Below are 27,321 nucleotides of genomic sequence, written 5' to 3'. Positions count from 1 at the left end.
TATCTGGCTTCATGACAGCAGAGAATCAGTCTGCATGTCATAGCAGAGAATGAGGCTTCACGTCACCCACCACTGCAACAGTCCATTGGCATATATTTAGGCCTAGCACACAGGCAGAGCAGAGAGGTCCCGTAACAGACAATCTGGCTTCATGTCAGCAGAGAATCAGTCTGCATGTCATAGCAGAGAATGAGGCTTCACGTCACCCACCACTGCAACAGTCCATTGGCATATATTTAGGCCTAGCACACAGGCAGAGCAGAGAGGTCCCGTAACAGACGATCTGGCTTCATGTCAGCAGAGAATCAGTCTGCATGTCATAGCAGAGAATCAGGCTTCACGTCAGCCACCACTGCAACAGTCCATGTCATAAATTTAGGCCCAGCACCCAGGCAGAGGAGAGAGGTCCCGTAACAGACAATCTGGCTTCATGTCAGCAGAGAATTAGTCTGCATGTCATAGCAGAGAATCAGGCTTCATGTCAGCCACCACTGCAACAGTCCATTGGCATATATTTAGGCCTAGCACACAGGCAGAGGAGAGGTTCATTCAACTTTGGGTAGCATCGCAATATAATGGTAAAATGAAAATAAAAATAGGATTGAATGAGGAAGTGCCCTGGAGTCCAATAATATATGGTTATGGGGAGGTAGTTAATGTCTAATCTGGACAAGGGACGGACAGGTCCTGTGGGATCCATGCCTGGTTCATTTTTATGAACGTCAGCTTGTCCACATTGGCTGTAGACAGGCGGCTGCGTTTGTCTGTAATGACGCCCCCTGCCGTGCTGAATACACGTTCAGACAAAACGCTGGCTGCCGGGCAGGCCAGCACCTCCAAGGCATAAAAGGCTAGCTCTGGCCACGTGGACAATTTAGAGACCCAGAAGTTGAATGGGGCCGAACATCAGTCAGTACGTGGAGGGGTGTGCACACGTACTGTTCCACCATGTTAGTGAAAGTTGCCTCCTGCTAACACGTTGCGTATCAGGTGGTGGGTGCAGTTAGCTGTGGCGTGTGACAAAAGGTTTCCACATCTCTGCCATGCTAACCCTGCCCTCAGAGGAGCTGGCCGTGACACAGCTGCCTTGGCGACCTCTTGCTCCTCCTCGCCTTGGCCTTGGGCTTCCACTTGTTCCCCTGTGACATTTGGAATGCTCTCAGTAGCGCGTCTACCAACGTGCGCTTGTACTCGCGCATCTTCCTACACGCTCCAGTGCAGGAAGTAAGGTGGGCACATTGTCTTTGTAGCGTGGATCCAGCAGGGTGGCAACCCAGTAGTCCGCAACAGTTTAAAATGTGGGCAACTCTGCTGTCGTTGCGCAGGCACTGCAGCATGTTAGTCGCTCATGTGTGCCAGGCTGCCCAGGGGTAAGACAAGCTGTCCTCTGTGGGAGGCGTATCGTCATCGTCCTGCCTTTCCCCCCAGCCACGCACCAGTGATGGACCGAGCTGCGTTGGGTGCCACCCCGCTGTGACCATGCTTCATCCTCATCCTCCTCCACCTCCTCCTCATCCTCGTCCTCCTCGTCCTCCAGTAGTGGGCCCTGGCTGGCCACATTTGTACCTGGCCTCTGCTGTTGCAAAAACCTCCCTCTGAGTCACTTCGAAGAGACTGGCCTGAAAGTGCTAAAAATGACCCCTCTTCCTCATCCTCCTCCTCCTCCTCCTGGGCCACCTCCTGTTCCATCATCGCCCTAAGGGTTTTCTCAAGGAGACATAGAAGTGGTATTGTAACGCTGATAACGGTGTCATCGCCACTGGCCATGTTGGTGGAGTACTCGAAACAGCGCAACAGGGCACACAGGTCTCGCATGGAGGCCCAGTCATTGGTGGTGAAGTGGTGCTGTTCTGTAGTGCGACTGACCCGTGCGTGCTGCAGCTGAAAACTCCACTATGGCCTGCTGCTGCTCGCACAGTCTGTCCAGCATGTGCAAGGTGGAGTTCCACCTGGTGGGCACGTCGCATATGAAGGCGGTGAGCGGGAAGGCCGAAGTTACGCTGTAGCGCAGACAGGCGAGCAGCGGCAGGATGTGAACGCCGGAAGCGCGAACAGACGGCCCGCACTTATGCAGCAGCTCTGACATGTCGGGGTAGTTGTGAATGAACTTCTGCACCACCAAATTCAGCACATGCGCCAAGCAGGGATTTGCGTCAAATTGGCTAGTCCCAGAGCTGCAACGAGATTTCGCCCATTATCACACCCACCAGGCCGGGCTTGAGGCTCACCGGCAGCAACCACTCGTCGGTCTGTTGTTCAATACCCCGCCCACACTCCTGTGCGGTGTGGGGCCCTGTCCCCAAACATATGAGTTTCAGAATGGCCTGCTGACGTTTACCCCGGGCTGTGCTGAAGTTGGTGGTGAAGGTGTGTGGCTTAGACTGGATGAGCAGGTGTAAGAAGAGGGAGGAGGAAGCCGAGAAGGAGGAGGGTGGCACAGGAGGCAAAGAATGTTGCCCTGCGATCCTTGGCGGCGGCAGGACGTGCGCCAAACAGCTCTCCGCCTGGGGCCCAGCTGCCACTACATTTACCCAGTGTGCAGTTAGGGAGATATAGCGTCCCTGGCCGTGCTTACTGGTCCACGTATCTGTGGTTAGGTGGACCTTGCTACAGATGGCGTTGCGCAGTGCACACTGGATTTTATCGGATACTTGGTTGTGCAGGGAAGGCACGGCTCTCTTGGAGAAGTAGTGCCGGCTGGGAACAACATACTGTGGACAGCAAGCGACATGAGCTGTTTGAAGCTGTCTGTGTCCACCAGCCTAAATGACAGCATTTCATAGGCCAGTAGTTTAGAAATGCTGGCATTCAGGGCCAGGGATCGAGGGTGGCTAGGTGGGAATTTACGCTTTCTATCAAATGTTTGTGAGATGGAGAGCTGAACGCTGGCGTGTGACATGGTTGAGACGCTTGGTGACGGAGGTGGTGGTGGTGGTGTTGGTGGTACATCCCCTGTTTGCTGGGCGGCAGGTGCCAACGTTCCTCCAGAGGCGGAGGAAGAGGCCGAGGCGGCAGCAGCAGAATAGGCCGAGGCGGCAGCAGCAGAAGAGGTAGCAGGGGGAGCCTGAGTGACTTCCTTGGTTTTAAGGTGTTTACTCCACTGCAGTTCATGCTTTGCATGCAGGTGCCTGGTCATGCAGGTTGTGCTCAGGTTCAGAACGTTAATGCCTCGCTTCAGGCTCTGATGGCACAGCGTGCAAACCACTCGGGTCTTGTCGTCAGCACATTGTTTGAAGAAGTGCCATGCCAGGGAACTCCTTGAAGCTGCCTTTGGGGTGCTCGGTCCCAGATGGCGGCGGTCAGTAGCAGGCGGAGTCTCTTGGCGGCGGGTGTTCTGCTTTTGCCCACTGCTCCCTCTTTTGCTACGCTGTTGGCTCGGTCTCACCACTGCCTCTTCCTCCGAACTGTGAAAGTCAGTGGCACGACCTTCATTCCATGTGGGGTCTAGGACCTCATCGTCCCCTGCATCGTCTTCCACCCAGTCTTGATCCCTGACCTCCTGTTCAGTCTGCACACTGCAGAAAGACGCAGCAGTTGGCACCTGTGTTTCGTCATCATCAGAGACATGCTGAGGTGGTATTCCCATGTCCTCATCATCAGGAAACATAAGTGGTTGTGCGTCAGTGCATTCTATGTCTTTCACCGCTGGGGAAGGGCTAGGTGGATGCCCTTGGGAAACCCTGCCAGCGGAGTCTTCAAACAGCATAAGAGACTGCTGCATAACTTGAGGCTGAGACAGTTTCCCTGGTATGCATGGGGGTGATGTGACAGACTGATGGGGTTGGTTTCAGGCGCCATCTGTGCGCTTTCTGCAGAAGACTGGGTGGGAGATAATGTGAACGTGCTGGATCCACTGTCGGCCACCCAATTGACTAATGCCTGTACCTGCTCAGGCCTTACCATCCTTAGAACGGCATTGGGCCCCACCATATATCGCTGTAAATTCTGGCGGCTACTGGGACCTGAGGTAGTTGGTACACTAGGACGTGTGGATGTGGCAGAACGGCCACGTCCTCTCCCAGCACCAGAGGGTCCACTAACACCACCACGACCATGTCCACGTCCGCGTCCCTTACTAGATGTTTTTCTCATTGTTATGGTTCACCACAACAACAAATATATTATTTGGCCCAATGTATTGTATTCAAATTCAGCGGGATATAAATTTGAGGCCTAGTATTTAGGCGCTGGGTGACCGGTATGGATTTAGTGACAGAATTAGACTTGGAAATGCACAGAAGCGTGTGTGTGAAGTTATTCTGAATGACCCTATGTGCACCTTCAATATTATATACCCTTTTAGGGATAGATTTCAAATAGCTCTGATATAGCAGAAACCACTAAATTATGAAATTGCTAAATTGGGAATTGTACTTCAACCCAGAACAAAAAATGTGCTTTGACGGACACTAAATATCTTGCCCAGCAACAACAGTACACCGGTGGGTAACGAGAGATTTAGAGGGAATTAAATTTGAGGCCTAGTATTTAGGCGCTGGGTCACCGGTATGGATTTAGTGACAGAATTAGACTTGGAAATACACAGTAGCGGGTGTGTGTGAAGTTATTCTGAATGACCCTATGTGCACCTTCAATATTATATACCCTTTTAGGGATAGATTTCAAATAGCTCTGATATAGCAGAAACCACTAAATTATGAAATTGCTAAATTGGGAATTGTACTTCAACCCAGAACAAAAATGTGCTTTGACGGACACTAAATATCTTGCCCAGCAACAACAGTACAGCGGTGGGTAACGAGAGATTTAGAGGGAATTAAATTTGAGGCCTAGTATTTAGGCGCTGGGTCACCGGTATGGATTTAGTGACAGAATTAGACTTGGAAATGCACAGAAGCGTGTGTGTGAAGTTATTCTGAATGACCCTATGTGCACCTTCAATATTATATACCCTTTTAGGGATAGATTTCAAATAGCTCTGATATAGCAGAAACCACTAAATTATGAAATTGCTAAATTGGGAATTGTACTTCAACCCAGAACAAAAAATGTGCTTTGACGGACACTAAATATCTTGCCCAGCAACAACAGTACAGCGGTGGGTAACGAGAGATTTAGAGGGATTTAAATTTGAGGCCTAGTATTTAGGCGCTGGGTCACCGGTATGGATTTAGTGACAGAATTAGACTTGGAAATGCACAGAAGCGTGTGTGTGAAGTTATTCTGAATGACCCTATGTGCACCTTCAATATTATATACCCTTTTAGGGATAGATTTCAAATAGCTCTGATATAGCAGAAACCACTAAATTATGAAATTGCTAAATTGGGAATTGTACTTCAACCCAGAACAAAAAATGTGCTTTGACGGACACTAAATATCTTGCCCAGCAACAACAGTACAGCGGTGGGTAACGAGAGATTTAGAGGGATTTAAATTTGAGGCCTAGTATTTAGGCGCTGGGTCACCGGTATGGATTTAGTGACAGAATTAGACTTGGAAATGCACAGAAGCGTGTGTGTGAAGTTATTCTGAATGACCCTATGTGCACCTTCAATATTATATACCCTTTTAGGGATAGATTTCAAATAGCTCTGATATAGCAGAAACCACTAAATTATGAAATTGCTAAATTGGGAATTGTACTTCAACCCAGAACAAAAAATGTGCTTTGACGGACACTAAATATCTTGCCCAGCAACAACAGTACACCGGTGGGTAACGAGAGATTTAGAGGGAATTAAATTTGAGGCCTAGTATTTAGGCGCTGGGTCACCGGTATGGATTTAGTGACAGAATTAGACTTGGAAATACACAGTAGCGGGTGTGTGTGAAGTTATTCTGAATGACCCTATGTGCACCTTCAATATTATATACCCTTTTAGGGATAGATTTCAAATAGCTCTGATATAGCAGAAACCACTAAATTATGAAATTGCTAAATTGGGAATTGTACTTCAACCCAGAACAAAAAATGTGCTTTGACGGACACTAAATATCTTGCCCAGCAACAACAGTACAGCGGTGGGTAACGAGAGATTTAGAGGGAATTAAATTTGAGGCCTAGTATTTAGGCGCTGGGTCACCGGTATGGATTTAGTGACAGAATTAGACTTGGAAATGCACAGAAGCGTGTGTGTGAAGTTATTCTGAATGACCCTATGTGCACCTTCAATATTATATACCCTTTTAGGGATAGATTTCAAATAGCTCTGATATAGCAGAAACCACTAAATTATGAAATTGCTAAATTGGGAATTGTACTTCAACCCAGAACAAAAAATGTGCTTTGACGGACACTAAATATCTTGCCCAGCAACAACAGTACAGCGGTGGGTAACGAGAGATTTAGAGGGATTTAAATTTGAGGCCTAGTATTTAGGCGCTGGGTCACCGGTATGGATTTAGTGACAGAATTAGACTTGGAAATGCACAGAAGCGTGTGTGTGAAGTTATTCTGAATGACCCTATGTGCACCTTCAATATTATATACCCTTTTAGGGATAGATTTCAAATAGCTCTGATATAGCAGAAACCACTAAATTATGAAATTGCTAAATTGGGAATTGTACTTCAACCCAGAACAAAAAATGTGCTTTGACGGACACTAAATATCTTGCCCAGCAACAACAGTACAGTGGTGGGTAACGAGAGATTTAGAGGGATTTAAATTTGAGGCCTAGTATTTAGGCGCTGGGTCACCGGTATGGATTTAGTGACAGAATTAGACTTGGAAATGCACAGAAGCGTGTGTGTGAAGTTATTCTGAATGACCCTATGTGCACCTTCAATATTATATACCCTTTTAGGGATAGATTTCAAATAGCTCTGATATAGCAGAAACCACTAAATTATGAAATTGCTAAATTGGGAATTGTACTTCAACCCAGAACAAAAAATGTGCTTTGACGGACACTAAATATCTTGCCCAGCAACAACAGTACACCGGTGGGTAACGAGAGATTTAGAGGGAATTAAATTTGAGGCCTAGTATTTAGGCGCTGGGTCACCGGTATGGATTTAGTGACAGAATTAGACTTGGAAATACACAGTAGCGGGTGTGTGTGAAGTTATTCTGAATGACCCTATGTGCACCTTCAATATTATATACCCTTTTAGGGATAGATTTCAAATAGCTCTGATATAGCAGAAACCACTAAATTATGAAATTGCTAAATTGGGAATTGTACTTCAACCCAGAACAAAAAATGTGCTTTGACGGACACTAAATATCTTGCCCAGCAACAACAGTACAGTGGTGGGTAACGAGAGATTTAGAGGGATTTAAATTTGAGGCCTAGTATTTAGGCGCTGGGTCACCGGTATGGATTTAGTGACAGAATTAGACTTGGAAATGCACAGAAGCGTGTGTGTGAAGTTATTCTGAATGACCCTATGTGCACCTTCAATATTATATACCCTTTTAGGGATAGATTTCAAATAGCTCTGATATAGCAGAAACCACTAAATTATGAAATTGCTAAATTGGGAATTGTACTTCAACCCAGAACAAAAAATGTGCTTTGACGGACACTAAATATCTTGCCCAGCAACAACAGTACACCGGTGGGTAACGAGAGATTTAGAGGGAATTAAATTTGAGGCCTAGTATTTAGGCGCTGGGTCACCGGTATGGATTTAGTGACAGAATTAGACTTGGAAATACACAGTAGCGGGTGTGTGTGAAGTTATTCTGAATGACCCTATGTGCACCTTCAATATTATATACCCTTTTAGGGATAGATTTCAAATAGCTCTGATATAGCAGAAACCACTAAATTATGAAATTGCTAAATTGGGAATTGTACTTCAACCCAGAACAAAAAATGTGCTTTGACGGACACTAAATATCTTGCCCAGCAACAACAGTACAGCGGTGGGTAACGAGAGATTTAGAGGGAATTAAATTTGAGGCCTAGTATTTAGGCGCTGGGTCACCGGTATGGATTTAGTGACAGAATTAGACTTGGAAATACACAGTAGCGGGTGTGTGTGAAGTTATTCTGAATGACCCTATGTGCACCTTCAATATTATATACCCTTTTTGGGATAGATTTCAAATAGCTCTGATATAGCAGGAACCACTAAATTATGAAATTGCTAAATTGGGAATTGTACTTCAACCCAGAACAAAAAATGTGCTTTGACGGGCACTAAATAACTTTCCCAGCTACAACAGGACAACGGTAACGAGAGATTTAGAGGGATTTAAATTTGAGGCCTAGTATTTAGGCGCTGGGTGACAGGTATGGGTTTAGTGACAGAATTAGACTTGGAAATACACAGTAGCGGGTGTGTGTGAAGTTATTCTGAATGACCCTATGTGCACCTTCAATATTATATACCCTTTTTGGGATAGATTTCAAATAGCTCTGATATAGCAGAAACCACTAAATTATGAAATTGCTAAATTGGGAATTGTACTTCAACCCAGAACAAAAAATGTGCTTTGACGGACACTAAATATCTTGCCCAGCAACAACAGTACAGCGGTGGGTAACGAGAGATTTAGAGGGAATTAAATTTGAGGCCTAGTATTTAGGCGCTGGGTCACCGGTATGGATTTAGTGACAGAATTAGACTTGGAAATACACAGTAGCGGGTGTGTGTGAAGTTACTCTGAATGACCCTATGTGCACCTTCAATATTATATACCCTTTTTGGGATAGATTTCAAAGAGCTCTGATATAGCAGGAACCACTAAATTATGAAATTGCTAAATTGAGAATTGTATTTCAACCCAGAACAAGAAATGTGCTTGAACGGACACTAAATAACTCGCCCAGCTACAGCACTAGGGACAGATTTAGCTGGATATAAATTTGAGGTCTAGTATTTAGGCGCTGGGTGACCGGTATGGATTTAGTGACAGAATTAGACTGGGATATGGCCAAAAAATGAACAGACTATTGCTGGTTAAATGCACTTGGTGTGACAGCTTCACCCTGATGTAGGCTTTAGCCAAAAAACAACCACACCATTGAGGGTTAAATGCACTTGGTGACAGGCGCAGCTTGCCCCTGATTTTGTATATGGCCAAAAAATGAACAGACTATTGCTGGTTAAATGCACTTGGTGTGACAGCTTCACCCTGATGTAGGCTTTAGCCAAAAAACAACCACACCATTGAGGGTTAAATGCACTTGGTGACAGGCGCAGCTTGCCCCTGATTTTGTATATGGCCAAAAAATGAACAGACTATTGCTGGTTAAATGCACTTGGTGTGACAGCTTCACCCTGATGTAGGCTTTAGCCAAAAAACAACCACACCATTGAGGGTTAAATGCACTTGGTGACAGGCGCAGCTTGCCCCTGATTTTGTATATGGCCAAAAAATGAACAGACTATTGCTGGTTAAATGCACTTGGTGTGACAGCTTCACCCTGATGTAGGCTTTAGCCAAAAAACAACCACACCATTGAGGGTTAAATGCACTTGGTCGCAGCTTGTGCTGGCGCACCACAAGACACAAAATGGCCGCCGATCACCCCAGAAAAATGAGACTGACAAACGGTCTGTGCAGCCTAAAAACAGTGAGCAATTGAGGATCAGCAGCTCAATGATCCACAGCTGCAGATCGATCAGTTAATCAAGTCCTTTGGAGGAGTTAATCTGCCTAATCTCGCCCTACTGTCGCAGCCGCAACCTCTCCCTACGCTAATCAGAGCAGAGTGACGGGCGGCGCTATGTGACTCCAGCTTAAATAGAGGCTGGGTCACATGGTGCTCTGGCCAATCACAGCCATGCCAATAGTAGGCATGGCTGTGATGGCCTCTTGGGGCAAGTAGTATGACGCTTGTTGATTGGCTGCTTTGCAGCCTTTCAAAAAGCGCCAAGAAAGCGTCACAAAAGCGCCAAGAAAGCGACGAACACCGAACCCGAACCCGGACTTTTACGAAAATGTCCGGGTTCGGGTCCGTGTCACGGACACCCCAAAATTCGGTACGAACCCGAACTATACAGTTCGAGTTCGCTCATCCCTAATTGTCACTAAAAACAGGGGACCGATTAAGGACAAACGGGATGAAGAAACCAAACGAAAACCCAAAACAAATTTGGGCAGCTGCCTGTTTATCGGGGTACCTGTCTAACCATGGGGACATCGCGTCCACGCTCACCGGGGTCCTTGGAATCATTCGGGGCGGACATCTTGGGAAACCTGGCTGCCTGGAGGGAACACCTGATTCCAGCATGGGGGTCTCCACACACGGAGCACTCATGCTTATACTTGCATAGTCCCGCGTACTTGCAGTTGCCTTCATTGAAAGGCCAACAGGCTCCCGGGCGTCTAACGGCCACCGGTCCATGGGAATGGGCTGCACCAGCACTGGAAAGGGGGGTTGCCTCTGGGCCAACATCAGCTGCAACCACACGTCGGTCACCTTGACCCCCAACCCACTTCAGGCCGCAGCGCAATGCGCCTCCTAAACTCCTCGTCATACCGCCACCAAGCGCTACCCCCATGGGCCTTGTATGCACTGTATACAGTACCCACATAAATAAACAACTCAGAACACTGTTCCAGATGACGTTGGCCCATAATACACCCCAAAACCGAAAACGCCTGCAACCAGTTACCTATAGTTTTCGCCACCTTAGGCCGACGCTCATACGGCCTGTCTAACGCTCCCGACGCTCCCTATCCACTGTATGCTGATCTATAGAAATAAGCGACCAAATGTCCACATATTGATTGGACCAAATTTTTTCCCTAACTGCTTCCTCCACATGGGCACCCAGCCCAACCCCACAGAAAAAGGATTCTTTATGGACACCCGCAGCTACAGGGGGGGGCACCGCAGGGGTTATTGGAGAGGGAGAGTTCTGCAACCTGTCTAACAAAGCCCGCATCAGCGATTCTATACTAGCAACAGATCCACCCTCCCCCCAAGCCCCAGCAAATTGAAACTCACCAATCGATGAATGAGAAACCACCGGAGAAGACGTCTCAGCAGGAACAGCTTGTACATCGACCACTGGATGAACCAGGCTTGGAGCCCTGGAATCACAGCTAGGCACCGTCCTCATCCATCTACACCGCAAAGTTCTACCAGACTCCTCAGATGCGCCCGACGACCACTCCAAAGATGAGGGGGAACGCCACCTGGAGGATCTGGAGCCCTGGAGCGGCATCGGGATGGACGCCTGTGATGAGAGCGATCACCCCTTCGTCCATCACCCGACGAAGAGGGAGAGACAGACACCTCCCTGCGTCTCCTTTGCCTGGCTGCCGCGGGCACCGGTGGTGAAGGGGTGGGGGAAGGGGGTGCGGAGGTACCACTAGTGGCCGCGATAACACTATATTATCCGGTACCCTAGTAGGGTCACCAGACTCTGATGCCGCCGCTAATATATTCAACCCCTGGCCCTCATTGTTGGAGGGGGTGTCGGGGGGGACTCTAATGCCAGCAAACTTTCCCGGGCTCCCATGCTTGCGCCTAAACTCCGAGCGCCGGCCGAAACAAGCGCGCCTCCAGAAAGGGGAGGAGAGGGGAGGAAATACAGCACCGCGCTGTGCCCGCCTATCATCCTCTCGCCTGGAGGAGCGGCCTGACCCAACGCGCCGCCCGGAGCCAGCAGGTAAGTGGTGCCCCGCCACAAGGGACGGACCCTGGAAACACCCGCGGCGAGAAACGGGGGCCGGGGGGCTATGGCCAAGACATGCAGGGGGGTGGGAACGCCGTGCGGACTGCCGGTCCCCCACACAAGTCCCAGAGCTGCCAGCATAAGCCAAGAGCTCAGTGGCAGCAGCAGGCATAGGGTCCAGGGGCGTGGAAGGCAGAGGGGCATGCAGGCTGCTCAAAAATGATCGCAGCCATCCCTCTCCTTCCTCCTGAAATCGCGCCAGGAGGGATTCCCTAAGGGACAGATCTTCCACGGACATGGCAGTGGCAAGAGGTACCTGAACCAATGCTTCCACCGTCAAGAGGAAGTGACGGGAGCAACTCAGGAAATATATAACCGCCTACAGCACCGCCCCTGCATAGGGAAATCATGGGAAGGATCCCTGCTTAACCCCATCCAAACCATTCTCCTCCCACCTTAATCTTAACTCTTAAACTGTGCCCTGACCCCTTATTAACTGAGCACAAGGGGGATTTTAGGAGAGCCCCCCAGTCTCTTAGCACCCTCCTTAACAGCCTCCGGACCGCCTAACGCAGGATCGCGGTCCGGAGGCGGCAGTCTCAGGCAGAGTCACGCAGGGATGCGTCATCTCGCGAGACGCGAGATGACGCTCACAGCCGGCCCGCGCATGCGCATCGCAGGCCGGCAAAAGTTCGAGGGGGGTTGCATCATCAGCCTGCCAGCCAATGATCATCGCTGGCAGGCTGATGATTTTTTTAAAAACTAATCACAGGCCATTTAACACTTTATATTTATAAATATAAGGTGTTAAATGGCTGCTGTGCTCCTCTACTGATTCTTTTCGTCGGAGTACAGTTTCACAGTAGGTACACCAAACACTTCACTTAGCCCCCAGATCACCCCCATCTCCCCAATTAACCCCTTGAGCGCCCCTGTCAATCACCTAGTGAAAGGGAAAAAAATGATCAGTGTAAACTGTCACTTTGTTTTTTTCACTGGTATTGACTGATAGGTTGTAGGATAGTTTAGGCCCCTTGGTTAGGTAGTTAGCGATCGTTTAGCACCCAGCCCACCGCACCGCAGTCACCGATTTGCTGATTAGCGTATCGCTAATCAGCATTTGTACTTTTATAGTATCTGTAAGTGATCAAACCTGATCACAGTCAGTTCTACTGTATAATAGTATTAGTGTCACCTTAGCTTGCCCTCCACCCAAAACGCAGTGTTTGCTCGATCAGGCCTGATCGGTCACCCACATGTGCGTTCACCCACGCCCGCCCCGCTGCAGTGACAAAAAATATTTATTTTTTTGATCACTGCACAATGACTTTACAAGCGCTGCGGCGAGAAAAAAAATCAGTTTTGATATTTTTTATCAATCGCAGCGGCCTCCGGTACATCGCTAGTCTCCCATTTGTAAGACATGCTTGCTTTTTTTCTTGGGTAGTCTCAGGGAATACCCCCTAAATTTAGTAGTCCAAATGTCAAACAAGGGGTATTCTTCTGAAGAGGCCTACAGGATTCTGACCCAGTCGGATGAGGAATGGGAACCCTCATCTGACAAATCCAGCGGGTCAGAATATGAACCTGTAGAAAGCAGTGGCAGTCTGACCCAAAGTTTGGACGAGGAGGTTGAGGTCCCTGATAGCACCAGGCGTACCCGGCCCCGTGTTGCTAGACCACAGGTTGTGCAGGATCCGCTTCAAGGGCAGCAGAGTGGGGCTGGCGCTGTCGGATTACGTGGTGAGGCATACACGAGCAGCGCAGCCCACCCTGGACCTAGTACCAGCACTGCCGTACAACATGGTGAAGTGGCGAGCACCAGAAGGGCAGTTGAAGCTGGTACGGTGACACGCGCAATAGTTACCCCGTCGCAGCCACCGCACAGACAGGCCCGTAAACCCTGATTGGCAGTCCCCAACTTCAGCCGCACCATTAGTTCCCCCTTTCACCGCCCAGTCTGGAGTTCGGGTTGAGACAGCTCAGATCGGTTCGGCCCTGGGATTTCTTGAGCTGTTCTTGACTGCGGAGCTCTTGGACATAGTCGTGGCAGAAACAAATTGGTATGCCACTCAATTTATAGCCGCCAACCCGGGAAGCTATTATGCCCAGCCTTTCCGGTGGAAACCCGTCCAAGTTTCCGAATGAAAACATTTTCTGGGCCTTCTCCTCAACATGGGTCTAACCAAAAAAGCATAAATTGCGGTCATATTGGTCCACAAACCCAATTCATCACATGCCCATGTTCTTTGCTGCCATGTCCAGGGCACGATTTGAGGCCATCCTGCGTTTCCTGCACTTTAGCGATAACACCACCTCCCGTCCCAGAGGCCACCCAGCTTTTGACCGGCTCCACAAAATTCGGCCCCTCATAGACCACTTCAACAACAAATTTGCAGATTTGTATACCCCTGAGCAAAACATCTGCGTAGACGAGTCCCTTATACATTTTACCGGGCGCCTTGGCTTCGAACAATACATCCCAAGCAAGCGCGCCCGGTATGGGGTCAAATTGTATAAGCTCTGTGAAAGGGCCACAGGCTATACCCACAAATTTCGGATCTATGAAGGTAAAGATCAGACCCTGGAGCCGGTCGGTTGCCCTGACTACCTGGGGAGCAGTGGGAAGACAGTCTGGGACTTGGTGTCACCCTTATTTGGCAAGGGGTACCATCTTTATGTGGACAATTTCTACACAAGTGTGCCCCTCTTCAGGCATTTGTTCCTAGAACAGATTGGATGCTGTGGCACCACGCGACCTAGTCGCCGGGGCTCCCCCCAACGGCTCGTTACCACCCGTCTTGCAAGGGGGAGAGGGCTGCCTTGTGTAATGAAGAACTGCTCGCGGTGAAATGGAGAGACAAGTGTGTTTACATGCTCTCCTCCATTCACGCAGACACGACAATACAAATTGAACGAGCAACCAGAAATGCCCCTCTGTGTCCACGACTATAATTCGCTCATGGGAGAAGTGGACTTCAATGACCAGATGTTGGCTCCCTATTTAGTTTCCCGACGCACCAGACGCTGGTATAAGAAGGTGTCTGTATATTTAATTTAATTGGCTGTATATAATAGTTTTGTTCTCTACTAGGGATGAGCGAACCCGAACTGTATAGTTCGGGTTCGTACCGAATTTTGGGGTGTCCGTGACATGGACCCGAACATTTTAGTAAAAGTCCGGGTTCGGGTTCGGTGTTCGTCGCTTTCTTGGTGCTTTTGAAAGGCTGAAAAGCAGCCAATCAACAAGCGTCGTGCTACTTGCCCCAAGAGGCCGTCACAGCCATGCCTACTATTGGCATGGCTGTGATTGGCTAGTGCAGCATGTGACCCAGCCTCTATTTAAGCTGAAGTCACGTAGCGCCGCACGTCACTCTGCTCTGATCAGTGTAGGGAGAGGTTGCAACTGCGACGTTAGGGCGAGATTAGGCAGTGATTAACTCCTCCAAAAGACTTAATTCAGTGATCGATCTACAGCTGTGGATCATTGAACTGCTGCTATTCAATTGCTCACTGTTTTTAGGCTGCCCAGAGCGTTTTTCATTCACTTTTTTCTGGGGTGATCGGCGGCCATTTTGTGTCTTGTGGTGCGCCAGCACAAGCTGCCACCAAGTACATTTAACCATCAATAGTGTGGTTATTTTTTGGCTATACCCTACATCAGGGTCAAGCTGTCACCAAGTGCATTTAACCCTCAATAGTGTGGTTATTTTTTGGCTATATCCTACATATGGGGCAAGCTGTCACCAAGTGCATTTAACCCTCAATAGTGTGGTTGTTTTTTGGCTATATCCTACATATGGGGCAAGCTGTCACCAAGTGCATTTAACCATCAATAGTGTGGTTATTTTTTGGCTATATCCTACATCAGGGTCAAGCTGTCACCAAGTGCATTTAACCCTCAATAGTGTGGTTATTTTTTGGCTATATCCTACATATGGGGCAAGCTGTCACCAAGTGCATTTAACCCTCAATAGTGTGGTTAATTTTTGGCTATATCCTACATATGGGGCAAGCTGTCACCAAGTGCATTTAACCCTCAAAAGTGTGGTTATTTTTTGCCTATATCCTACATATGGGGCAAGCTGTCACCAAGTGCATTTAACCATCAATAGTGTGGTTATTTTTTGGCTATATCCTACATCAGGGTCAAGCTGTCACCAAGTGCATTTAACCATCAATAGTGTGGTTATTTTTTGGCTATATACTACATCAGGGTCAAGCTGTCACCAAGTGCATTTAACCATCAATAGTGTGGTTATTTTTTGGCTATATTCTACATATGGGGCAAGCTGTCACCAAGTGCATTTAACCATCAATAGTGTGGTTATTTTTTGGCTATATCCTACATCAGGGTCAAGCTGTCACCAAGTGCATTAAACCCTCAATAGTGTGGTTATTTTTTGGCTCTATCCTACATCAGGGGCTTGGCTGTGCTTGCTATTTTATTGAGGGGTGAAATACAATTGCCAAAATAGCAGTGGCCAGCAAATTGTAATACTGTGGCCAGCAAATTGTAATACTGTCTGCTGTCTGGCAAATGATATATTTTTGTTCAGGGTTGAAATACAATTCCCAACTTAGCAATTTCCTAAATTAGTGGTTTCTGCTGTATCAGGGCTACTTTAAATCTATTCATTAAAAGGGTATATAAGATTCAAGGTGCAGATAGGGTCATTTTCAATAACTTTACACACACGCTACTGTGCAATTCCAAGTCTAATTCTGTGTGTAAACGTATACCTGTCACCCAGCGCCTAAATACTAGGCCTCAAATTTATATTCATCTAAATCTGTCATTATTGCTGAGGCTGGTCAAGTTATTTAGTGTCCGTCAAAGCACAGTTTTTGTTCTGGGTTGAAATACAATTCCCAATTTTGCAATTCTCTAAATTAGTGGTTTCTGCTGTATCAGGCCTACTTTAAATCTATCCCTAAAAGGGTATATAAGATTCAAGGTGCAGATAGGGTCATTCTCAATAACTTCACACACGCTACTGTGCAATTCCAAGTCTAATTCTGTGTGTAAACGTATACCTGTCACCCAGTGCCTAAATACTAGGCCTCAAATTTATATTCATCTAAATCTGTCATTATTGCTGAGGCTGGTCAAGTTATTTAGTGTCCGTCAAAGCACAGTTTTTGTTCTGGGTTGAAATACAATTCCCAATTTTGCAATTCTCTAAATTAGTGGTTTCTGCTGTATCAGGCCTACTTTAAATCTATCCCTAAAAGGGTATATAAGATTCAAAGTGCAGATAGGGTCATTCTCAATAACTTCACAAACGCTACTGTGCAATTCCAAGTCTAATTCTGTGTGTAAACGTATACCTGTCTCCCAGTGCCTAAATACTAGGCCTCAAATTTATATTCATCTAAATCTGTCATTATTGCTGAGGCTGGTCAAGTTATTTAGTGTCCGTCAAAGCACAGTTTTTGTTCTGGGTTGAAATACAATTCCCAATTTTGCAATTCTCTAAATTAGTGGTTTCTGCTGTATCAGGCCTACTTTAAATCTATCCCTAAAAGGGTATATAAGATTCAAGGTGCAGATAGGGTCATTCTCAATAACTTCACACACGCTACTGTGCAATTCCAAGTCTAATTCTGTGTGTAAACGTATACCTGTCACCCAGTGCCTAAATACTAGGCCTCAAATTTATATTCATCTAAATCTGTCATTATTGCTGAGGCTGGTCAAGTTATTTAGTGTCCGTCAAAGCACAGTTTTTGTTCTGGGTTGAAATACAATTCCCAATTTTGCAATTCTCTAAATTAGTGGTTTCTGCTGTATCAGGCCTACTTTAAATCTATCCCTAAAAGGGTATATAAGATTCAAGGTGCAGATAGGGTTATTCTCAATAACTTCACACACGCTACTGTGCAATTCCAAGTCTAATTCTGTGTGTAAACGTATACCTGTCACCCAGCGCCTAAATACTAGGCCTGAGGCCTCAAATTTATATTCATCTAAATCTGTCATTATTGCTGTGGCTGGTCAAGTTATTTAGTGTCCGTCAAAGGACAGTTTTTGTTCTGGGTTGAAATACAAGTCCCAATTTTGCAATTCTCTAAATTAGTGGTTTCTGCTGTATCAGGCCTACTTTAAATCTATCCCTAAAAGGGTATATAAGATTCAAGGTGCAGATAGGGTCATTCTCAATAACTTCACACACACGATACTGTGCAATTCCAAGTCTAATTCTGTGTGTAAACTGATACCTGTCACCCAGCGCCTAAAAAATAGGCCTCAAATTTATATTCATCTAAATCTGTCATTATTGCTGTGGCTGGTCAAGTTATTTAGTGTCCGTCAAAGCACAGTTTTTGCTCTGGGTTGAAATACAATTCCCAATTTTGCAATTCTCTAAATTTGTGGTTTCTGCTGTATCAGGCCTACTTTAAATCTATCCCTAAAACGGTATATAAGATTCAAGGTGCAGATAGGGGCATTCTCAATAACTTCACACACACGCTACTGTGCAATTCCAAGTCTAATTCTGTGTGTAAACGTATACCTGTCACCCAGCGCCTAAAAAATAGGCCTCAAATTTATATTCATCTAAATCTGTCATTATTGCTGTGGCTGGTCAAGTTATTTAGTGTCCGTCAAAGCACAGTTTTTGCTCTGGGTTGAAATACAATTCCCAATTTTGCAATTCTCTAAATTTGTGGTTTCTGCTGTATCAGGCCTACTTTAAATCTATCCCTAAAACGGTATATAAGATTCAAGGTGCAGATAGGGGCATTCTCAATAACTTCACACACACGCTACTGTGCAATTCCAAGTCTAATTCTGTGTGTAAACGTATACCTGTCACCCAGTGCCTAAATACTAGGCCTCAAATTTATATTCATCTAAATCTGTCATTATTGCTGAGGCTGGTCAAGTTATTTAGTGTCCGTCAAAGCACAGTTTTTGTTCTGGGTTGAAATACAATTCCCAATTTTGCAATTCTCTAAATTAGTGGTTTCTGCTGTATCAGGCCTACTTTAAATCTATCCCTAAAAGGGTATATAAGATTCAAGGTGCAGATAGGGTTATTCTCAATAACTTCACACACGCTACTGTGCAATTCCAAGTCTAATTCTGTGTGTAAACGTATACCTGTCACCCAGCGCCTAAATACTAGGCCTGAGGCCTCAAATTTATATTCATCTAAATCTGTCATTATTGCTGTGGCTGGTCAAGTTATTTAGTGTCCGTCAAAGGACAGTTTTTGTTCTGGGTTGAAATACAAGTCCCAATTTTGCAATTCTCTAAATTAGTGGTTTCTGCTGTATCAGGCCTACTTTAAATCTATCCCTAAAAGGGTATATAAGATTCAAGGTGCAGATAGGGTCATTCTCAATAACTTCACACACACGATACTGTGCAATTCCAAGTCTAATTCTGTGTGTAAACTGATACCTGTCACCCAGCGCCTAAAAAATAGGCCTCAAATTTATATTCATCTAAATCTGTCATTATTGCTGTGGCTGGTCAAGTTATTTAGTGTCCGTCAAAGCACAGTTTTTGTTCTGGGTTGAAATACAATTCCCAATTTAGCAATTCTCTAAATTTTTTTTTTTGATCAAATCTTTTTATTTAAGACCGATTTTCTCATTTTTCATGTGAACAAAAGCAAAAACACACAGAAACCCACCCCGAGCCCCCCCCCCTCCCACTCCCCCCTCCCCGTCCCCAAAGTCCAGGTGCAGTTGATCCCTGAAAAAAGAAGAGAGTCCACAGCGTATTGCAGATCACAATCCAATGCACATTCACGCCACTCACACAGCAGTTTCTACTTATTGCATTTTTATAAGGCACCTTATGTTATAATATTCTCATTTTCCTGTATTACCACCTATAACTGCCTTATCTCTTTCCCTCCTCATTCAGATGTTTTAAACAGTGAGATGAAAATGTTCAATCCATGTATACCATATTTTGTTAAACTTTTTGTTATTACCCCTCTTTTGATAAACATAGCTCTCGAGTTGCACCAAGGTGTGTGTCGTCGTTATTAATTCACTAAGCTCCGGTGGGTCTTGAGCTATCCATCTGGATGCAATCCTCTTCCTAGCCTGGTATAGAATGCGCTGAATTGCCAGCTTGGCCTCTCTGGAACCCGACACTTCCCCAACATATCCCAAAATACACGAAATAGGAGAACATTCAATCGAGATCTTATAAACCTTGGCAATGAGATCTATCACCTCCCTCCAATATCTGCGTAGACGCGGGCAGTTCCACATTAAATGTATTAAATCTGCCGACGAGGTACCACACCTTGGGCATGTATCATCAGTACGAAATCCTATTCTATACAACATTTTCGGAGTCCTATATACCCTGTGAAGCAGTAGCAATTGCGAGACTCTATGGGCCTCACTCACCGCTATATCAGGAAAGCCAGCCAGCACCTTTTCCCACTGATCTTCCTTCAATCCTGGAACATCTTTTTCCCATTTTTCAAACAGTTGTAACGGGTACTTTTTATGTATAGCCTCCGTCAAGCTAAGGTAATGCAGCGATATCACTCCCCCCGAGCTGCCACCAGCGGCCGTGAGGTCTATAATAAGGTGCTTCTGGGCCGGTATCAATTTCTCCTGCCGCTCCTGCACCTGAATGGCATGTCTCACTTGTAAGTATACATAAAAGAGAGATTTGGGCAAGTTGAACTCCTGTTGTAATGTAGAGAAATCTTTAAGGGACGCTTCTCCAAACAACTGCCACATCCTGTCCAAACCAAACTTCCTCCATGTCCTAACACTTGACACCTTATTAAGTTCAGCATACATGATATTTGGCCAAATTGGAGTAAACTTTGTATATCCTTCAATTCCTGCCATTTTCCTGGTTTTCCACCATACCTTATGTATTAGTTCTAATATCCCATATTTCCTCCCTATTTCTCTAAAAGCGCCCTCCTCTAGTGCTGATAGGAGACATCTTCTGTTAAGCAAGTGTTTCACTATTGTACCTGTCTTATTCACCTTCTCCACTTCACCCCAGCCCCTCAGATGCTGCATTTGGGCCGCCAGAAAGTAGGCCAAGGGGTCCGGGACACTCAGTCCTCCCTGGGTCTTAGGTCTACACATGGTACTCAATTTAATCCTAGGGATCCCCTTCTTCCAGATCAGATCTCTAAAGATAGCATTGACAGTATAGAACATCCTTAATGGAATCCACACGGGGGCGTTGTGCAGCACATAGAGGAGCTGGGGCATAAGAATCATCTTAAGCAGATTTGTTCTGCCAACCATGGATAGAGGCAGTTTCGACCATGTCTGTACTTTCTTTCTGAATTGATCTAATAATGGTATTATGTTCAGCTCTATAAAATCCCTGCTATTCCTGGAGACCTGTATTCCCAAATACTTAAAGCTCGACACTACTTGCAGCCCCCCTGCCAAGACAGGATCTACCGCAATGCCATCAGCAAACAGCATTAGTACCGACTTTGACCAGTTGATTCTTAGGCCCGACATTTGTCCAAACCTATTAATAATTTCCATAGCAGCTGGCAAGGACGTTTCCCAGTCATCTAGAAACATGAGCACATCGTCCGCGTATAATGCCACTTTTTCAGTTACCGACCCGTATGTAAGCCCTTTGACCTCCGTTGACAATCGTAAAGCCTCCGCCAGGGGCTCAATTGCCACCGCAAACAATAGCGGTGACAGCGGGCAACCCTGACGGGTACCCCTCCCTAAGTTGAAGCAATTCTCTAAATTAGTGGTTTCTGCTGTATCAGGCCTACTTTAAATCTATCCCTAAAAGGGTATATAAGATTCAAGGTGAAGATAGGGTCATTCTCAATAACTTCACACACACGCTACTGTGCAATTCCAAGTCTAATTCTGTCCGTAAACGTATACCTGTCATACAGCGCCTAAATACTAGGCCTCAAAATTAAATTCAGTTAAATCTGTCGTTACTGCTGTGCCTTTATTAGTGTAATACGGTACCTAAATAGATAGCCAGATAGTGTTAGGTGTCTGTAAAAAAAGGCCTGAATTTGAATTCAATACATTGGGCCAAATAATATTTTTCTTATTGTGGTGAACGGTAACAATGAGGAAAACATCTAGTAAGGGACGTGGACGCGGACATGGTTGTGGTGGTGTTAGTGGACCCTCTGGTGCTGGGAGAGGACGTGGCCGTTCTGCCACAGCCACACGTCCTAGTGTACCAACTACCTCAGGTCCCAGTAGCCGCCATAATTTACAGCGATATTTGGTGGGGCCAAATGCCGTTCTAAAGATGGTAAGGCCTGAGCAGGTACAGGCATTAGTCAATTGGGTGGCCGACAGTGGATCCAGCACGTTCACATTATCTCCCACCCAGTCTTCTGCAGAAAGCGCACAGATGGCGCCTGCAAACCAACCCCATCAGTCTGTCACATCACCCCCATGCATACCAGGGAAACTGTCTCAGCCTCAAGTTATGCAGCAGTCTCTTATGCTGTTTGAAGACTCCGCTGGCAGGGTTTCCCAAGGGCATCCACCTAGCCCTTCCCCAGCGGTGGAAAACATAGAATACACTGACGCACAACCACTTATGTTTCCTGATGATGAGGACATGGGAATACCACCTCAGCACGTCTCTGATGATGACGAAACACAGGTGCCAACTGCTGCGTCTTTCTGCAGTGTGCAGACTGAACAGGAGGTCAGGGATCAAGACTGGATTGAAGACGTTGCAGGGGACGATGAGGTCCTAGACCCCACATGGAATGAAGGTCGTGCCACTGACTTTCAGAGTTCGGAGGAAGAGGCAGTGGTGAGACCGAGCCAACAGCGTAGCAAAAGAGGGAGCAGTGGGCAAAAGCAGAACACCCGCCGCCAAGAGACTCCGCCGGCTACTGACCGCTGCCATCTGGGACCGAGCACCCCAAAGGCAGCTTCAAGGAGTTCCCTGGCATGGCACTTCTTCAAACAATGTGCTGACGACAAGACCCGAGTGGTTTGCACGCTGTGCCATCAGAGCCTGAAGCGAGGCATTAACGTTCTGAACCTTAGCACAACCTGCATGACCAGGCACCTGCATGCAAAGCATGAACTGCAGTGGAGTAAACACCTTAAAAACAAGGAAGTCACTCAGGCTCCCCCTGCTACCTCTTCTGCTGCTGCCGCCTCGGCCTCTTCTGCTGCTGCCGCCGCCTCGGCCTCTTCCTCCGCCTCTGGAGGAACGTTGGCACCTGCCGCCCAGCAAACATGGGATGTACCACCAACACCAGCACCTGCGTCACCAAGCATCTCAACCATGTCACACGGCAGCGTTCAGCTCTCCATCTCACAAACATTTGAGAGAAAGCGTAAATTCCCACCTAGCCACCCTCGATCCCTGGCCCTGATTGCCAGCATTTCTAAACTACTGGCCTATGAAATGCTGTCATTTAGGCTGGTGGACACAGACAGCTTCAAACAGCTTATGTCGCTTGCTGTCCCACAGTATGTTGTTCCCAGCCGGCACTACTTCTCCAAGAGAGCCGTGCCTTCCCTGCACAACCAAGTATCCGATAAAATCAAGTGTGCACTGCGCAACGCCATCTGTGGCAAGGTCCACCTACCCACAGATACGTTGACCAGTAAGCACGGCCAGGGACGCTATATCTCCCTAACTGCACACTGGGTAAATGTAGTGGCGGCTGGGCCCCAGGCGGAGAGCTGTTTGGCGCACGTCCTTCCGCCGCCAAGGATCGCAGGGCAACATTCTTTGCCTCCTGTTGCCACCTCCTCCTACTCAGCTTGCTCCTCCTCTTCTTCCACCTGCTCATCCAGTCAGCCACACACCTTCACCACCAACTTCAGCACAGCCCGGGGTAAACGTCAGCAGGCCATTCTGAAACTCATATGTTTGGGGGACAGGCCCCACACCGCACAGGAGTTGTGGCGGGGTATAGAACAACAGACCGACGAGTGGTTGCTGCCGGTGAGCCTCAAGCCCGGCCTGGTGGTGTGCGATAATGGGCGAAATCTTGTTGCAGCTCTGGGAATAGCCGGTTTGACGCACATCCCTTGCCTGGCGCATGTGCTGAATTTGGTGGTGCAGAAGTTCATTCACAACTACCCCGACATGTCAGAGCTGCTGCATAAAGTGCGGGCCGTCTGTTTGCGCTTCCGGCGTTCACATCCTGCCGCTGCTCGCCCGTCTGCGCTACAGCGTAGCTTCGGCCTTCCCGCTCACCACCTCATATGCGACGTGCCCACCAGGTGGAACTCCACCTTGCACATGCTGGACAGACTGTGCGAGCAGCAGCAGGCCATAGTGGAGTTTCAGCTGCAGCACGCACGGGTCAGTCGCACTGCGGAACAGCACCACTTCACCACCAATGACTGGGCCTCCATGCGAGACCTGTGTGCCCTGTTGCGCTGTTTCGAGTACTCCACCAACATGGCCAGTGGCTATGACGCCGTTATCAGCGTTACAATACCACTTCTATGTCTCCTTAAGGAAACACTTAGGGCGATGATGGAAGAGGAGGTGGCCCAGGAGGAGGAGGAAGAGGGGTCATTTTTAGCACTTTCAGGCCAGTCTCTTCGAAGTGATTCAGAGGGAGGTTTTTTGCAACAGCAGAGGCCAGGTACAAATGTGGCCAGCCAGGGCCCACTACTGGAGGACTAGGAGGACGAGGATGAGGAGGAGGTGGAGGAGGATGAGGATGAAGCATGGTCACAGCGGGGTGGCACCCAACGCAGCTCGGGCCCATCACTGGTGCGTGGCTGGGGGGAAACTCAGGACGATGACGATATGCCTCCCACAGAGGACAGCTTGTCCTTACCTCTGGGCAGCCTGGCACACATGAGCGACTACATGCTGCAGTGCCTGCGCAACGACAGCAGAGTTGCCCACATTTTAACGTGTGCGGACTACTGGGTTGCCACCCTGCTGGATCCACGCTACAAAGACAATGTGCCCACCTTACTTCCTGCACTGGAGCGTGATAGGAAGATACGCGATTACAAGCGCTCGTTGGTAGACGCGCTACTGAGAGCATTCCCAAATGTCACAGGGGAACAAGTGGAAGCCCAAGGCCAAGGCAGAGGAGGAGCAAGAGGTCGCCAAGGCAGCTGTGTCACGGCCAGCTCCTCTGAGGGCAGGGTTAGCATGGCAGAGATGTGGAAAAGTTTTGTCAACACGCCACAGCTAACTGCACCACCACCTGATACGCAACGTGTTAGCAGGAGGCAACATTTCACTAACATGGTGGAACAGTACGTGTGCACACCCCTCCACGTACTGACTGATGGTTCGGCCCCATTCAACTTCTGGGTCTCTAAATTGTCCACGTGGCCAGAGCTAGCCTTTTATGCCTTGGAGGTGCTGGCCTGCCCGGCGGCCAGCGTTTTGTCTGAACGTGTATTCAGCATGGCAGGGGGCGTCATTACAGACAAACGCAGCCGCCTGTCTACAGCCAATGTGGACAAGCTGACGTTCATAAAAATGAACCAGGCATGGATCCCACAGGACCTGTCCATCCCTTGTGCAGATTAGACATTAACTACCTCCCCTTAACCATATATTATTGTACTCCAGGGCACATCCTCATTCAATCCTATTTTCATTTTCATTTTACCATTATATTGCGGGGCAACCCAAAGTTGAATGAACCTCTCCTCTGTCTGGGTGCCGGGGCCTAAATATATGACAATGGACTGTTCAAATGTTGGGTGACGTGAAGCATGATTCTCTGCTATGACATGAAGACTGATTCTCTGCTGACATGAAGACTAATTCTCTGTTACGGGACCTCTCTCCTCTGCCTGGGTGCCTGGGCCTAAATATCTGACAATGGACTGTTCCAGTGTTGGGTGACGTAAAGCATGATTCTCTGCTATGACATGCAGACTGATTCTCTGCTGACATGAAGCCAGATTCTTTGTTATGGGACCTCTCTCCTCTGCCTGGGTGCCGGGGCCTAAATATATGACAATGGACTGTTACAGTGGTGGGTGACGTGAAGCCTGTTTCTCTGCTATGACATGCAGACTGATTCTCTGCTGACATAAAGCCAGATTCTCTGTTACGTGACCTGTCTCCTCTGCCTGGGTGCCTGGGCCTAAATATCTGACAATGGACTGTTCCAGTGTTGGGTGACGTGAAGCATGATTCTCTGCTATGACATGAAGACTGATTCTCTGCTGACATGAAGCCAGATTCTCTGTTATGGGACCTCTCTCCTCTGCCTGGGTGTCGGGGCCTAAATATCTGACAATGGACTGTTCCAGTGTTGGGTGACGTAAAGCATGATTCTCTGCTATGACATGCAGACTGATTCTCTTCTGACATGAAGCCAGATTCTCTGTTATGGGACCTCTCTCCTCTGCCTGGGTGCCGGGGCCTAAATATCTGACAATGGACTGTTCCAGTGTTGGGTGACGTAAAGCATGATACTCTGCTATGACATGCAGACTGATTCTCTTCTGACATGAAGCCAGATTCTCTGTTATGGGACCTCTCTCCTCTGCCTGGGTGCCGGGGCCTAAATATATGACAATGGACTGTTACAGTGGTGGGTGACGTGAAGCCAGATTCTCTGCTATGGGACCTCTCTCCAATTGATATTGGTTAATTTTTATTTATTTTATTTTTATTTTAATTCATTTCCCTATCCACATTTGTTTGCAGTGGATTTACCTACATGTTGCTGCCTTTTGCAGCCCTCTAGCTCTTTCCTGGGCTGTTTTACAGCCTTTTTAGTGCCGAAAAGTTCGGGTCCCCATTGACTTCAATGGGGTTCGGGTTCGGGCCGAACTTCTCGAACCCAAACATCCAGGTGTTCGCTCAACTCTATTCTCTACAGTAAGGCTGGGAGAACAGGATCCTTCCTCAAATTTCAGGAAGAGATCATCGAGAACCTCCTGTATCCAGGAGGTTCCAAGGCCCCATCCACCATTGTAGTGAGCCGTCTACACGAGCGACATTTCCCCAATGTCGTTGCTGGTACCTCAACCCAACCGTCACCCCGAAAAAGATGTTGTGTCTGTAGCAGGAGTGGAATAAGGCGTGACACCTGCTATTTCTGTCCTGACTGCCCTGCCCACCCTGCCCTATGCTTAGGGGAGTGTTTCCGGAAGTACCACACACAGGTACACTTAGCATAGGGATTGCATCTCACAGGACAGGCACACAGGGCTATTAGGGCCCTTTCACTCACAGCTGCTGCAAACCTCTCCTTTCACCTGGGACAAAGTGCATAAAGTACTTCGCCACATCTTTGGGCGATTTGCGCTTTGCACATTGTCCCATGGGGAAGGAGAGGTTTGTCCTATAAAGGTAAAAAAATAAAAATAAAAAAATTACCGGTAAGCAAAAAAGTTAACGTTGTGTACAAAAAGTTAAATAAAGTTTATATGTTCCGTTCAAATGTTATTATAAAGTTAATAAATTTATTGCGTTTCGGCCTGTTTTTTTACCTTCCAGGTGGACCAACCGATCGACTAGCTGCAGCACTGATGTGCATTCTGACAGGAGCATTGCGCTGCTGTCAGATTACACAATAGTCGGTGTATGCGGCGCTGCAAGACGAGATTTCTCCTCTGCAGTAAAAGATACGTTTGCCGAGGCATATGAGCTGAGGAGGCGGCGGTGTCCATATGCTTTTGCAAACACTTTGTATATAGAAATCGGGTTTGCCAGGGCATACGAACTAAGTGGGTATGGATGTTGGGCGGAGCTCCTATGTCCTGGCAGACGCCTTTCCCCTCATCCACTTTGATCGATGCGAATGAAGAAATCTGTGCTGTTCTTTTTTTCTTTCAGCCTAGAGGCTGAACGGAAAAAAA

The sequence above is a fragment of the Bufo gargarizans genome, chromosome 1 (genome assembly GCF_014858855.1).
Source record: "Bufo gargarizans isolate SCDJY-AF-19 chromosome 1, ASM1485885v1, whole genome shotgun sequence".
NCBI lineage: Eukaryota > Metazoa > Chordata > Amphibia > Anura > Bufonidae > Bufo > Bufo gargarizans.
Note: the sequence above shows the minus strand (reverse complement) of the source record.